General features: G+C 38.3%; 2 pseudogenes; both read right to left on the bottom strand.

The window, feature by feature from the left end:
- Positions 1–943: 943 nt before the first annotated feature.
- Positions 944–7,591, bottom strand: LOC116131173 (annotated as a pseudogene).
- Positions 7,592–9,677: 2,086 nt separating this feature from the next.
- Positions 9,678–13,112, bottom strand: LOC116131106 (annotated as a pseudogene).
- Between the last annotated feature and the right edge of the window lie 101 nt (positions 13,113–13,213).

Below are 13,213 nucleotides of genomic sequence, written 5' to 3'. Positions count from 1 at the left end.
AAGTCAATATTCTCAAGCTAAGATGGCGACTGCAATTCTTGCAAATCCCTTATTTTGTCCCGTAAATTTTGCATGAAATGGCTTCCCTTCACTATAGCACATTCTCAAGCAATACAAACACTAGAGACGGGAGCTTGAGTTAGAGAAATTAGAGTGTGAGAGATATTGGGATTGGGATTGAGAGTTTCACCAGTTGCACACTCCATTTGTTTGTGAAATTCTCTTTTATCTTTGCGTGTAGACGTTAGTTAAAAAGCCAAACACGTAAATTATGTGTATTAGTGTGTTATTATTTTTTCCTGTTTTTTTCTTGCCGTTAATTTTATCCGGGGGTTGGGTCTATACAAACAACTTCTTATTTGCTTGTGATGAGAATTTGTTCAATGTTATTGTTTCTTCTTGTTGCTTAGTTTCTGTTAAATTTTTGGTCACATGGCTTTAGAATCTGAAATAATTCCCGAGCACAAGCCTGCAAGCGTTTGAATTTCGGAAAAACAGTAGCACTAATTTAGTGGAATGTTGTTAACATGTAAAAAGATGGCATAATGCCATCATCCTTCTGTTCAGTTTTTTTAAAGTGATCAGATCTAATCTAGCTGCACAGAGGGTAGTGTTGCTTTTGCAATTTAAGGATAGAACGCAAAAAAGAAATTTGGTTGAAATTTTGAAAAGCAGAATAACTTCACAGGTAGATATTAGAATAGCTGATCTTTTTAACTTTTATTCTTGGTTCTGTGATAGAATATGACAGATATATTCAACCGAGAATTGGATAGTAGCCTTGTATCTGTGAGTTGAAATGTGGCAATGGAGTTTATATTTATTGGCAAACTGTTGTATGCTAATGCCGCATGGGGAGCAAGTAACATTATTCGCTTCTTTCCACTTGCTCTTGATTTTATACCCAAAGAACAGATAGAAGGCAACCAATCTCTACTATTTGCTACTTTACTACATTAAACTAAGATCAGAACACCCAGAAAAGAAAAATTAAAAGGAAAACAAAATTTAATTATTATACAAGTCCAAAAGAATATATTAATGTTTCGAGTTACAGGTAATAAAATTTGACTATCTGGAGTTTGGATCTCTACTTTCCATTTGAGATAGCTGAAAATTGATTTGCTTGGCACAGGTATCCACTGAGTACCCAACCAATCGGCCAAGAGGCAGCAGCAATACCAATACATGCCACCCATTGGCCCCAGTAGCCTCTCTGTATCTGCAAACTTCTTAGAATTCCACCCTCAACATTGAAGACAATGGTTATCCCAATAATTCCCAAAAACAATCTGTTTTCTTATGTATCCCTGAAAGACATTTTCTTTTCAAGCTTCCTTGGCGTGAATTCATTGAAGACTTGGCAAAGGACAAATGTGTTGAAGATCAAGGTATCCTTCACCTCTCATTAAACCAAAAATTGATTCACCCTGAACTGTAAGGTCAACAGGATGGCTATTTGATAAAAAGCTTGACCTAGAATATTTCTCCACATACATTGGTGATAAGCGGCTCGGTACGACCACAGGTGTTTATCATGAGCTCTCCGTGGGCCGCTCTGTAGCCAGAGCTAGGGCACCTAATGTGTCCATGATCAAATTCACCCACAACAATGGACTGCTGTTAGAGGTACTTCACCTGCAGAAACTGCTGCCACAAAGTTTATCACAAGAGCAGCAACATTTACCGTAAGCTGGAACTGAATGATTTCTGGATATTGGTATAGACAAATCTTCCCCATCTCAAAACCGTGGCTACTGAACCAAAATTATCATCCATGATGACAATATCTGAGCTCTCTGGCCACTTCAGTGCCTTAGATATCCCATAGAAAGTCTATATCTGCTTCCTTCAGAGCTGGTGCATCGTTTGTGCCATCCCCGGTGACTGCAACTACATGACCTTCTGTTTCAGGCACTGTACCATGAGCAATTTATCGAAAGGAAAGATCTTGCCATCACACATATTTTGTCAACTTTCTCCATTCTCTTTCGTGTGTAGTTTCTAAATTTCTCTCCTTCTACCACAGCAGTGGGACATGTCCTGATTTGGGCGTCAATTCCACATTCAATGGCTATGGCTTTTGCAGTAAAAACATTCACACCAGTTATCATTTTGATGTTTACTCCAGCATACTGGCAATCTTGCACAGCTTTCTCTACCCCTTCACGACATGGGTCCTTAATAACCCACTAATCCTATTAGACTAACGTCTTCATCTAGCTTTTTAGATCTTTAGATCTTATGTTTTCCACGACATTTGTTTATGCGCAAAGCAATGCATCGAAGAATGTTAGCTGCCCTATCTTGAATAATTTGCTCAAATTGCTCCTTGCGCCATGATCCAGAAATTAATTTCCAGTAGCATCATAGTAACTTGAACACATAGCTAGAACATCTCTGCTGCTCCTTCCAGTGCAGAATGGATGTGTTGTCTGTCTTCTTCCTTATCATAACCCCACTCCTTTTCTTTCTGAATTGAAGGCTTCGACTTGGAGAATAGTACAACTCTGCTTCATTTCTTCCATATCCATGTCAAATTCGTGCACTGCCCAATAGAGAATAGCTTTTTCTGTGGGACTGCCAGAGAACTCATTGAGCTCCTGAAGTTGCTCTGTAAACACAACCAGTCGGATAGAGCAACCCCTTGTTGGATCCATTCAACGACCCATCGACATATTGAAGAAGCGGCACCTTCTTCTAAAGTTCTGGGCCAAGCCAAAACTTGTACCTTCATCGTTTAGAGTGAGAGTGCCAGTTTATCAGTCACAATGACTGTGGCAGAACCATGTCTCACAGGCAAGAAGCTTTCTCACCATTGCTTGATCAGCCATCATTTCTTCATTGAATACGCAAGAGTAAGTGTAACAGCCACGGCAGAACCTTCGGGATAGCAACAACTACAATAGTTACCGCAGCTAGCCACGATCGCACAACACGCATTCATTATGTCGTCAATTTGTCTTGCTACCATTAAATCTCGGTTTCCATTGCGCTGTTGGTATTTCCTGTGAAGTAGCGAACCAACAAGACTACAAGAACTAAGAAAGCAACTGTTAATCCAACCAGACCTATCGATGAAGTTAGCTTGTAAGTCGAGCTTGTAGAGGTGTCTGTTCACCGGTGTCACGACTGATTTGGCTCATCATTTCGCCATGTTGTGTTCATGCCCACTGATGTTGCAAGCATACGAGCATACCCATCAACCACTTTGGTGCCAGAAACAGGAACGGATTCTGGCTGCTGTTTACCTCCACATGATCACTCTCCCCTGTCATGCTTGACTCGTCAACTTGTAAGGAATGCCCATCAAGGAACACATCCATCAGCAGGAACTTGGTCTCCAATTTTTAAGCACATTACATCTCCAACAACAATTTCAAAATTGATATTTGTTGGCGACGACCATTTCTAACGACTTCAATTTGGATATTGTTGCTGACTTTTGATAACTCTTCAAATTGTCGATTTTGCCTGTAATTACTTACAGTTGAGACAGCGATGACAGAAAGACAGCTACAAAATGCTTCCACCGTCATACCAACCTTCCTTCGGACCATGTTCTTTTATGCCAAAAGCAAGAGAAAGTGCTGCACAGCTAAAAGAATCCATATGGTAAGGTCTTTAAAGACTTCAACGACAAAATGGAAGAAGCTCTTCGATGGCGGTTTTTTACGTGTTTGAACCGTATGTCATGTCGGCGAGCAATTCTTCCTCGCTGCTGCAGATTCCACCTTCGCTGTTGTTTAAGAGCAAAGCTACACCATGAATGCCATCTAACTGTTGAAGTGGTCTAGATTTTCTCTTTCACTAGGTTAGTGAGGTTTTGGGATCAATCTTGAAGAAATCATTCTCTAGTTTACCATGTAAACACTCAGAACAGTATAAGACAGGAGAGCGCGAAACCTTATTATTGATTTTTCGGTTGCAACATCTTCGTCACTTGGCTGGAGGCAAATTCCACCATCATTATTGTTGAAGAGCAGTAGCTAGCACATTACGCTATCCACAAACTTTCGAAATTGGTCAGGATTGGTCTCCTGAACAAGTTGATCATCGGATGTACCCGCATAAATACTTAAAACAGTATAAGAGGGACAGCGGGAAGTTGTTTTGGCGGTAGTTTTATTGAGTGGAGACAGAAGAGTTCTGACACAGTAGATTTTAGTAAAGGCTGAGCGCCATTTCTTGTTGGGTGAGCTAAGGCTGGCAGCAGTATCAAGTAATGATTCTATGCAACCAACATTTGGATGGAGATAGATAGACATGATAGACTCGGTGTTTAAGAACTGAAAGAATATGGCTAAATTAATTATAATTTTTTTTTTGTTTTTTTTTGTTGCTTGAAAATAATTTTCTAAATTCAGTTATATGTTAATATTTTTAATAGACTAAAATTTCTTTAATATATTATTTAAAAAAAAAACAAGAATTATAATTAAATTCTAATCAGATGAAACTTAATTGTTTGTTCTCGTTTTCGGATTTCAAAACATAAAATAAGACTGAAAAGAAAATGTAAAATACAGTTTTCTGTTCTTTCTCTTTTTACTAAGCAAGGAATTGATAATATAGCAACAATAAGACAGGTAGAAAAGAGAAATAGAGTAGAAATAAAGGGTAATAAGAATATGAAGTTTATTTATAGAGTAGCAATATATATGTTTAATGATATTGCAGTTAGCAAAATAGAGGAAATAACTAGTAAGAATACCTTGTGGTTGTGGTGGTTGCTCAAAAAGAGTACGTAATGAGAATGAGACTTAGAATAATCTTTGGGTTTTTAAGAAATAGTGGGATATTAGTAGGATCAATTGGAAAGCCTTAGAGCTTCAATCATATTTATATAGCCAACAGTCGGCGGCGGTCGGCGCAAGCGCGTATAGAAAAGTCTCGTCCAACGGTGTAACTGTGTCACCAAGGCTAAGGATGAATCAAGAATCGACTCATTGAGTAGCTTTAAATATTCAATTACTTTTCAGGTAAGATATAGCTTTAAGTGAATTTCCCAGTTACTTCCTTTTTAAATCTATTGAATTGCAGACAACTCTTGCAATAGTTAATATCTTATATGGAGAAATCCTATGTATTCTTTTTATGGGATTCATGAATTAGAGTATCGAGTTTTCAAACTTTTCAATGGGGAGACATAAGTTATAAATCTTTTAATTAAGGGACAAAATACAATTATTTACTTACGAGTTATATTTAATTTTGTATAAGGGTAAAGATGGAATTAAACAAGTTCAAATTATTATTTTTACATTATAAATATAAAAAATAAAAATCTGAAAAAGTATTCGAATTGTTGTCTTTTACAAAATAAATAATGAAAATTATGAACTATCAAAATTAAAATTAAAAATCAATAAAAAATAATAAATAAAATAACTTTAAAAAAAAAAAGCTATTACTCTTTATTTTATTTTTAGTTTTCTAATTTCTAAATTTTCTTTTAGCTTTTAATTTTTAATTTCCGATTTTTTTTTATATTTTCAAGTTCCTTAAAATAATTAGTTTTCGTCTTTCTTTTTTTTTTTCAGTTTTTACAAATTTTAAAAATTTAGAATTTAAGAACTAAATTCACTTAAAAAAAATCAATCATTTTGTTATTTTCGTTGAAATTAACAAAACATAACTATTAAATGTCCTAACAATTGGACTCTGTTGAGGTGTCTCTCACCTGCAGAAACTGCTGCCACAAAGTTTATCACAAGAGCAGCAACATTTACCGTAAGCTGGAACGAATGAATTTCGGATATTGTATAGACACATCTTCCCCATCTCAAAACTGTGGCACTGACCAAAATTATCATCCATGATGACAATATCTGAGCTCTCCTTGGCCACTTCAGTGCCTTGAATTCCCATAGAAGTCCTATATCTCGTCCTCAGAGCTGGTGCATCGTTTGTGCCATCCCCGGTGACTGCAACACATGACCTTTCGTTTCAGGCACTGTACCATGAGCAATTTATCGAAAGGAGAAGATCTTGCACACACATTTGTGTCAACTTTCTCCACTCTCTTCGTGTGTAGTTCTAAATTCTCCTCCTCTACCACGCAGGACATGTCCGGATTTGGCGTCAATATTCCACATTCAATGGCTAGGCTTTTGCAGTAAAAACATTATCACCAGTTATCATTTTGATGTTACTCCAGCATACTGGCAATCTTGCACAGCTTTCCTACCCTTCACGACATGGGTCCTTAATACCCACTAATCCTATTAGACTCAAGCTGTCTTCATCTAGCTTTTTAGATCTTTTAGATCTCATATGCTTTTCCACTGACATTTGATGCGCAAGGCAATGCATCGAGACTGTAGCTGCCATATCTTGAATAATTTGCTCAAATTGCTCCCTTGCGCCATGATCCAGAAATTCCAATTCCATTAGCATCATAGTAACTTGAACACATATGAATCATCTCGGCTGCTCCCCAGTGCACATGGATTGTGTTGTCTGTCTTCTTCCTTATCAAACCCCACTCCTTCTTTCTGAATTGAAGGTTCGACTTGGAGAATAGTCAACTCTCTTCATTCCATTCTCCATGTCAAATCCGTGCACTGCCCGTAAGAATAGCTTTCTTGTGGGTGTGCCAGAGAACCTACATTGAGCTCCTGAAGTTGCTCTGTAAACACACACAGTCTCGTATCAGAGCAACCCCTTGGTTAGTCAATTCAACGACCCTGCTTGATAGAAGAGCGGCACTTCTTCTATAAGTTTCGGCCAAGCCAAAACCTTGTCACCTTCATCTGGTTTAGAGTGAGAGTGCCAGTTTTATCAGACAATGACTTTTGCAGAACCCATTGTCCACAGGCAAGCTTTCCACACCATTGCTGATTCACCAATCTCTTCATTGAATACGCAAGAGTAGTGTAACGCCAGGGGCGACCCGTCGGATAGCACAACTATAATGTTACCGCAGCAGCCACGACGCCACAACAGCATTCATGTCGTCAACCTTGTCTGCTGCACCATTAAACTCTCGGTCCATGCTGCTGTGTATTCCTGTGAGAGCGAACCAACAAGCACAAGAACTAAGAAGCAACGTTTTATCCAACCAGACCTATCGGAAAGTTAGCTTGATAGTCGAGCTTGTAGAGGTTCTGCACCGGTGTCACGACGGATTGGCTCATCATTTCGCCCCATGTGTGTTCATGCCCACTGATGTTGCAAGCTACGAGCATACCCATCAACCACTTTGGTGCCAGAAAACAGAACGGATCTGGCTGCTGTTTACCTCCACATGACACTCCCCCTGTCAGGCTTGACCGTAACTGGTAAGGAATGCCCATCAAGGAACAATCAGTCAGCAGGAACTTGTGCCCAATTTAAGCAATACATCTCCAACAACAATTTCAAAATTGATATTTGTTGGCGACGACCATTCTACCGACTTCATTTGGATATGTTGCTGACTTTTGATAACTCTTCAAATTGTCGATTTGTGCCTGTAATTACTTACAGTTAGAAACAGCAGACAGCACGAATACCAAAATATGCTTCCACCGTCAAACCAACCTTCCTTCGGACCATGTTCTTTTATGCCAAAAGCAGGAGAAGTGCTGCACAGCCTAAAAGAATCCATATGGTAAGGTCTTTAAAACTTCAACGACAAATGGAAAGAAGCCTTCGATGGCGGTTTCTTATCGGTGTTTAACCGTATCTTCATGTCGGCGACAATATCTTCCTCGCTGCTGCAGATTCCACCTTCGCCGTGTAGAGCAAAAGCTACACCATGAATGCCATCTAACTGTGAAGTGTCTAGATTCCTCTTCACTAGGTTAGGGGGGCTTGGGACAATCTGGAAGAAATCATTCTCTAGTTTACCATTGTACACCAGAACAGTATAAGACGGAGAGCGCGAAACCTAATTATGATTTTTTCGGTTGCAACATCTTCGTCACTTGGGCTGGAGCAAATTCCACCATCATTATCCGTTGAAGAGCAGTACTGGCCGTTGTTGTTTTTTTTTTTTAATCATTTTATATTAGATGTAATGTTTTTCTATATTAAATGTAATGTTTATTTGATTAAATAAATGCTTAATTTTATTAAATTAGTATAATTTTCAAAATAATTATTATTTTATAAAAATATCATTCCAATATTTAATTAATATATACAAAAATAATAAGTGAAATAAATTAATGGTTGATTATTACAATAAAAGAAAAAAAGAATATTCTAAAGAATATCTTAAGAAATATTTTTTTTGGTGTAATATTTGGTGTCGTGGATTGGAGATGTAATAATATTTTACACCAAAATTTGCACCAAATTGGTGCAATGGGTTGGAGATGTTATTACTAATTATATCACATATAACTGCATGCCATGAGCGCGCTAAAATATTATGTTACCACTGCTTGATTGATGGTGAATTCAAGATTATATCTGTAGAATATACATAAGAAACTGATATTTTATAGCCATACTAGTGAGATTTGATTGGCTAGACTTGTTGTAAAAGGACCCTTCTTGTTTTTTCTTGTCTAGTCGAGCTGCTTCCGGACAATCAAATGAATTAGTATGTATCAAAGTCATAGAACATATGTTGGTTGGTTTTGTTGTTTAACTGTATCCACTTCTGTAGAAAAAGTGGCTTAAATAATGCAAAGGTGAGTTGTCATGGTTTTGGTCTATAGCATATAAATACTATGAACATTTTTTTTTCTCACATTCACGCATGTTCAAACTTGAAATTGGACTTCTATGGAGACATTTAATGCCACTTAATTGGAAGCAAAATTTTAGCGTCATGTCTCTCAAATAAAGTCAATATTCTCAAGCTAAGATGGCGACTGCAATTCTTTGCAAATCCCTTATTTTGTCCCGTAAATTTTGACATGAAATGGCTTCCCTTCACTATAGACACATTCTCAAGCAATACAAACACTAGAGACGGAGAGCTTGAGTTAGAGAAATTAGAGTGTGAGAGATATTGGGATTTGGGATTGAGAGTTTCACCAAATGTTGCATACTCCATTTTGTTTGTGAAATTCTTCTTTTATCTTTGCGTGTAGACGTTAGTTAAAAAGCCAAACCACGTAAATTATTGTGTGTATTATGTGTGTTATTATTTTTTCCTGTTTTTTTCTTGCCGTTAATTTTATCCGTGGGGTTGGGTCTATCACAACAACTTCTTATTTGCTTTGATAGTAGAATTTGTTCAATGTTATGTGTTTCTTCTTGTTGCTCAGTTTCTGTTAAATCTTTTGGTCACATGGCTTTAGAATCTGAAATAATTCCCGAGCACAAGCCTGCAAGCGTTTGAATTTTCGGAAAAATCAGTAGCACTCAATTTAGTGGAAATGTTGTTAACATGTAAAAAGATGGACATAATGCCCATCATCCTCTCTGTTCAGTTTTTTTAAAGTGATCAGATCTTAATCTAGCTGCACAGAGGGTTAGTGTTGCTTTTGCAATTTAAGGATAGAACGCAAAAAAGAAATTTGGTTGAAATTTTGAAAAGCAGAATAACTTCACAGGTAGATATTAGAATAGCTGAATCTTTTTTAACTTTTTTTATTCTTGGTTCTGTGATAGAATATGACAGATATATTCAACCGAGAATTGGATAGTAGCCTTGTATCTGTGAGTTGAAATGTGGCAAATGGAGTTTTATATTTATTGGCAAACTGTTGTATGCTAATGCCGCATGGGGAGCAAGTTAACAATTTATTCGCTTTTCTTTCCACTCTGCTTGATTTTATACCCAAAGAACAGATAGAAGGCAACCAATCTCTACTATTTGCTACTTTACTTACATTAAACTAAGATCAGAACACCCAGAAAAGAAAAATTAAAAGGAAAACAAAATTTAATTCATTATACAAGTCCAAAAGATAATATATTCAATGTTTCGAGTTACAGGTAATAAAATTTGACTATCTGGAGTTTGGATCTCTACTTCTTCCATTTGAGATAGCTGAAAATTGATTTGCTTGGCACAGGTATCCACTTGAGTACCCAACCAATCGGCCAAGAGGCAGCAGCAATACCAATACATGCACCCCATTGGCCCCAGTTTAGCCTCTCTGTATCTGCAAACTTCTTTAGAAATTCCACCATCAACACTTGAAGAACAATGGTTATCCCAATAATTCCCAAAAACAATCTGTTCTTATGTATCCCTTGAAAGACATTTTTCTTTTCAAGCTTCCTTGAGTTGAATTCATTGAAGACTTGGCAAAGGACAAATGTGTTGAAGATCAAGGTATCCTTCACCTTCTCATTAACACCAAAAATTGATTCACCTCTGAACTGTAAGGTCAACAGGATGGCTATCTGATAAAAAGCTTGACCTAGAATATTTCTCCACATAACATTGGTGATAAGCGGCTCGGTACGACCCACAGGTGGTTTATCCATGAGCTCCTCCGTGGGCCGCTCTGTAGCCAGAGCTAGGGCACCTAATGTATCCATGATCAAATTCACCCACAACAATTGGACTGCTGTTAGAGGTACTTCACCTGCAGAAACTGCTGCCACAAAGTTTATCACAAGAGCAGCAACATTTACCGTAAGCTGGAACTGAATGAATTTCTGGATATTGGTATAGACACATCTTCCCCATCTCAAAACTATGGCTACTGAACCAAAATTATCATCCATGATGACAATATCTGAGCTCTCCTTGGCCACTTCAGTGCCTTGAATTCCCATAGAAAGTCCTATATCTGCTTCCTTCAGAGCTGGTGCATCGTTTGTGCCATCCCCAGTGACTGCAACTACATGACCTTTCTGTTTCAGGCACTGTACCATGAGCAATTTATCGAAAGGAGAAGATCTTGCCATCACACATATTTTGTCAACTTTATCCATTCTCTCTTTCTGTGTGTAGTTTCTAAATTTCTCTCCTTCTACCACAGCAGTGGACATGTCCTGATCTGGCGTCAATATTCCACATTCAATGGCTATGGCTTTTGCAGTAAAAACATTATCACCAGTTATCATTTTGATGTTTACTCCAGCATACTGGCAATCTTGCACAGCTAGCTGTCTTCATTTAGCTTTTTTAGATCTTTTACATCTTCATGCTTTTCCACTGACACTTGTTTATGCGCAAAAGCAATGCATCGAAGACTGTTAGCTGCCATATCTTGAATAATTTGCTCAAATTGCTCCCTTGCGCCATGATCCAGAAATTCCAATTTTCCAGTAGCATCATAGTAACTTGAACACATAGCTAGAATCATCTCTGCTGCTCCTTTCCAGTGCACATGGATTGTGTTGTCTGTCTTCTTCCTCATCATAACCCCACTCCTTTTCTTTTCTGAATTGAAGGCTTCGACTTGGAGAATAGTACAACTCTGCTTCATTTCTTCCATATCCATGTCAAATTCGTGCACAGCCCAATAGAGAATAGCTTTTTCTGTGGGACTGCCAGAGAACTCACATTGAGCTCCTGAAGTTGCTCTGTAAACACAACCAGTCGTATTCAGAGCAACCCCTTGTTGGATCAATTCAACGACCCATCGACATATTGAAGAAGCAGCACCTTCTTCTATAAGTTCTGGGCCAAGCCAAAACCTTGTCACCTTCATCTGGTTTAGAGTGAGAGTGCCAGTTTTATCAGTACAAATGACTGTTGCAGAACCCATTGTCTCACAGGCAGGAAGCTTTCTCACCATAGCTTGATCAGCCATCATTCTCTTCATTGAATACGCAAGAGTAAGTGTAACAGCCAACGGCAGACCTTCGGGGATAGCAACAACTACAATAGTTACCGCAGCAGCCACGATCGCCACAACAGCATTCATTATGTCGTCAACCTTTGTCTTGCTACCATTAAACTCTCGGTTTCCATTGCTGTCTGTTGTATTTCCTGTGAAGTAGCGAACCAACAAGACTACAAGAACTAAGAAAGCAACTGTTAATCCAACCATACCTATCGATGAAGTTAGCTTGTTAAGTCGAGCTTGTAGAGGTGTCTGTTCAGCGGTGTCACGACTGATTTGGCTCATCAATTGGCCCCATGTTGTGTTCATGCCGACTGATGTTGCAAGCATACGAGCATACCCATCAACCACTTTGGTGCCAGAAAACAGGAACGGATTCTGGCTGCTGTTTACCTCCACATGATCACTCTCCCCTGTCATGCTTGACTCGTCAACTTGTAAGGAATGCCCATCAAGGAACAATCCATCAGCAGGAACTTGGTCTCCAATTTTTAAGCAAATTACATCTCCAACAACAATTTCAAAAATTGATATTTGTTGGCGTCGACCATTTCTAACGACTTCAATTTGGATATTGTTGCTGACTTTTGATAACTTCTCAAATTGTCGATTTTGCCTGTAATTACTTACAGTTGAGACAGCGATGACAAGAAAGACAGCTACAAAAATGCTTCCGCCGTCATACCAACCTTCCTTCGGACCATGTTGTTTTATGCCAAAAGCAAGAGAAAGTGCTGCACAGCCTAAAAGAATCCATATGGTAAGGTCTTTAAAAGCTTCAACGACAAAATGGAAGAAGCTCTTCGATGGCGGTTTCTTATACGTGTTTGAACCGAATGCTTCATGTCGGCGAGCAATATCTTCCTCGCTGCTGCAGATTCCACCTTCGCTGTCTGTTTTAAGAGCAAAAGCTACACCATGAATGCCATCTAACTGTTGAAGTTGGTCTAGATTTTTCTCTTTCACTAGGTTAGTGAGGCTTTTGGGATCAATCTTGAAGAAATCATTCTCTAGTTTACCATTGTAAACACTCAGAACAGTATAAGACGGAGAGCGCGAAACCTTATTATTGATTTTTTCGGTTGCAACATCTTCGTCACTTGGGCTGGAGCAAATTCCACCATCATTATCCGTTTGAAGAGCAGTAGCTATGCCATTAGTCTCCACAAACTTTCGAAATTGGTCAGGATTGGTCTCCTGAACAAGTTGATTATCGGATGTACCCGCATAAATACTTAAAACAGTATAAGAGGGACAGCGGGAAGTTGTTTTGGCGGTAGTTTTCTTGGGTGGAGACAGAAGAGTTCTGACACAGTAGATTTTAGTAAAGGCTGAGCGCCATTTCTTGTTGGGTGAGCTAAGGTTGGCAGCAGTATCAAGTAATGATTCTATGCAACCAACATTTGGATGGAGAAAGATAGACATTATAGACGCAGTGTTTAAGAACTGAAAGAATATGGCTAAATTAATTATAATTTATTTTTTTTGTTACTTGAAAATAATTTTCTAAATTCAGTTATATGTTA

The sequence above is a fragment of the Pistacia vera genome, unplaced genomic scaffold (assembly GCF_008641045.1).
Source record: "Pistacia vera cultivar Batoury unplaced genomic scaffold, PisVer_v2 Contig23, whole genome shotgun sequence".
Lineage (NCBI taxonomy): Eukaryota > Viridiplantae > Streptophyta > Magnoliopsida > Sapindales > Anacardiaceae > Pistacia > Pistacia vera.
Note: the sequence above shows the minus strand (reverse complement) of the source record. Positions and strands in the feature narration are given on the sequence as shown.